Below are 3,807 nucleotides of genomic sequence, written 5' to 3' on the forward strand. Positions count from 1 at the left end.
AAATCAAGGCCTTGTATAATTTTAAAATTGTATTGCGGTCTGCCCCCCATGATGTATGGGACAATACTTTTAAAAGATTCATAGCTTCAACATATTTAGCTTTTAATGCTTTTAAGTGAGAAACCCATGTAAGCCTACAATCAAATATCAACCCTAAAAATTTAGCTTCACTTGCACAGGAGATCCGTTGACCTTTGATGTATATATCCGGGTCTGAATGTACTCCCCGGATACGACAGAAATGGACAATTTTAGTTTTACTTGTCGAGAACTTAAATCCATTCATATCGGCCCAATGGATAATTTCATCAATAGAGAGTTGTATTTTTCTCTCAACCATTGCCATTCTAGTCCCAGCAAATGATATGGAGAGATCATCCACAAATAATGTTGCGAGAACATCCCGGGGAACGACTGAGGATATCCCATTAATTGCTAGTGCAAAAAGGGTTACACTCAGCACACTCCCCTGAGGAACTCCTTCTTCCTGGCATTTACTCTGTGATAGAGTTTCCCCAACTCTCACATGGAAAACTCTATGTGAAAGAAATGACTGAAAGAATAGTGGTAGCTCTCCTCTTAATCCTAACTCATGGATTCTTTCAAGTATACCGTATCTCCATGTGGTATCATATGCCTTTTCAAGATAAAAATAGACTGTCACATGGTGCTGTTTGGAAGCAAACGCTTCACAAATGGAGGACTCGAGTCGTACCAGCACATCAGTCGTTGAGTGCATTTTTCTGAATCCACATTGAATCGGTGATAAAATACCATTCTTTTCAAGGTACCACCTCAGTCTTGCATTGACCATCTTCTCCATAATTTTACATAAACAAGATGTCAATGCAATAGGTCGGTAGTTTGCTGCTAAAAACTTGTCCTTACCGGGTTTTAAAAAGGCTAAAATAATGGCTAGTTCCAAAAACTTGGATAACTATGATCATGCCATATTCTATTAATAATGCTTGAAATAAACAACTTTGTATTAAAATGTACATGTTTAATCATTGCGTATGGAATTCCATCGGGTCCAGGGGTTGTATCGTTGCAAGTGGAAAGTGCCCAATCATATTCTCTTTCAGTGAAAGGAGAATTATATGACTCTTCCCTTCCTGTTGCAAAATTTAAAATTTTCTTTTCTTCAATGCTCCTGTACTGGTGACCAGGAGCTGCTACATTCTTGCACGATACATTTGAAAAATGGTCAGCCAGGGCATTGCTAACTTCAATTCCTTCAGTCACATACTGACCATTCACCTTTAACACTGGTGGTGGGTTTGGGGTGAATTTGCCTGCAATCTTTTTTACTTTCCTCCATACAGAAGATGGTGGTGTCCTACTATTAATGGAGGAAACAAAAGCCACCCAAGATTGGCGTCTAGCTTCCTTCATGGCACGGCGGAACTGTGCTCTACACTTTTTGTACGTTATCAAATTTTCCTCCGTACGGCGTTTACACAATCTAGTCAGAGATTTTCTGCTGACTCTGTGCAAGGCTGTTAATTCTGAAGACCACCACGGGACTGGTCGTCTTTTGAATATTCCTGTGGTTTTGGGAATTGAATTGATTCCTGCTTTATGGAGAGTTCCATTCAGTAGGTCTATGGCATCATCAATACTTTCAAACTGATCTGCACTCCCTTCGATTTCACTTAGCTCACAAAATCTAACCCAGTCTGCCTTGTCAAGATTCCATCGTGGCGATCTTTGTAAAGGCGGACCCTTGTTGGTGTTTATAATGATTGGTGCATGATCACTAGTATGCCAATCATCTAATGTCCTCCAATCAAAATCAAGAAGGCAATTAGAGCTTGCAATTGAAAGGTCAATGCCTGACAAGGTACCTGTCTGAACATGGAAGTGTGTGGGCTCTCCTGTATTAAGGAGTCCCACATCCTCATTCTCCACAATTGATGAGATAATATTGCCCCTTGTGTTTGCTAAAATATCACCCCATAAAGGATGTCTACCATTCATATCTCCCAGTAAGAGAAATGGTTGAGGGAGTTGATGAATGACCTCTGCTAAATCATCATATAAAATATTATCATTTGGAGGCAAGTAGAGAGAGCATATTGTATATTTTCTTCCTATATCAATTTGTACAACCACTGCCTGCAGTGTTGTACATATAGACATAGGTATTTGGGGAACATCTCGACGAACGTACATGAGACTTCCACCATGGCTCCCTGCTTGATGATTATATGGTGTTCTATAGCTAACATACTCTCGAGGACTAGGAGTGTTAGCATCAAGCATACTTTCCTGTAGACATACAATTATGGGGGAATGTTCATGAATTAGGAGCTTAAGTTCTTCAAATTTCGCCCTTAAACCCTGACAGTTCCATTGCAAAATTGAGGAGAAAACTATGGATGATTTCGGGAAGACATCTTGGATGAGGTCTTCCCATTAGCAGTTTTTAATCTAACATTATTACCTGTAGGTTTCTTCAGAGATGGTCTTGTTATGTTGGGTTTTACGTTGGTGTTTTTCTTTGTATCTTTTTTATCTATTTGTTGAGGGGGATGGTGGACCTCAACTTGAATTTCTGATTTATTCAAATTGTCTTCTGGTTGATCGGCAACATCAACAGACAAAACATCATATTTATTTGATGTCATAATTCTAGTATTTCTTATGGAATGGGGTGAGAGAGATGGAGGTCTCTCTCTTTTACGATTAATAGGTTGTGAGTTACCAGGTTTTTGTACCTTCCCCACTACAGGTACACCTGGTAACTTGGTGGCAGGTGGAATCTCCATTAAATCAGGCAAGGATATGGCCTGGGAGAGGTTAGTACTATCCTTTGTAATGGGGGACAAAGGTTTGATAGTGGTGGGCAATGTCTTTTTGTTGATACTCAATGATAAATCTTTAGGAGGAGATGTTCTTGTCTTATGCAGCACTTTATCAATAGATGGTGAATTCCTTTTTCGAGAACTACCTACAGTAGTAGGTGGGTGAGATGATTCCCGAGGAACTTTTTCTCCTGTTTTTAATGTCTTTGCATAAGTATTAGATTTATTTAATAATCTCTTGGCATGCCCCACGCTTACATGTTCAATAATTGATTTATTGAGGGCAGCCTCCTCTAACTTATAAAACTGGCAGCTCCTATCATTAGATTTATGATTAGAGTTGCAGTTTAAGCACCTTGCCTCAAGTGTACATTCCCCATGGTAAATATTGGAGCAAGTATTACAAATGTTTTCACTATTGCAAACTTTGGAAGGATGTCCAAATTGAAAGCAATTATAACATTGCAGTGGCTTCTGCTTAAAAGGTTGAACTCTGATCCTTTCGTTTTCTATGTCTATGTGGAAAGGTACATCGGCATCCTGGAAAGTAAGAACAATCATTAATGTTCCAGGTACTTTATGTACTTTCCACACTGATAGAGGACACATAGCCAATATCTCCTCTTCAGTAAATTCATACAGAACCCTATTAAAATCCACTCCCCTTCCATAGCTAAAGTTTAGATGGAGTTTGATGTCCAATTTTATATCATCATTTACTGTCTTCAAATCGGACAGTATAACAGACTGTGTGTATGACTTGGCCTTTATCAAGTAACTTTTCTTCCCGAATCGAGATATATCTCCAGGTGCAATCGTACCTACCTTCCGCTGCAGAAATTTGCAGATCTTGAAATAATTTTCCGTACCTCCTACAGATTGAGCAAGAAGCCACATTGGTGGTTTTGGCTTTCTTTGGGATGGCATATCTGCCTCTATATCTTTATCAGCCCAGTCTGCTGGTCTGTAGACATCCAGATCTTTAGGTGCCCCATCACAC

This window comes from Palaemon carinicauda, chromosome 29 (assembly GCF_036898095.1).
Source record: "Palaemon carinicauda isolate YSFRI2023 chromosome 29, ASM3689809v2, whole genome shotgun sequence".
Lineage (NCBI taxonomy): Eukaryota > Metazoa > Arthropoda > Malacostraca > Decapoda > Palaemonidae > Palaemon > Palaemon carinicauda.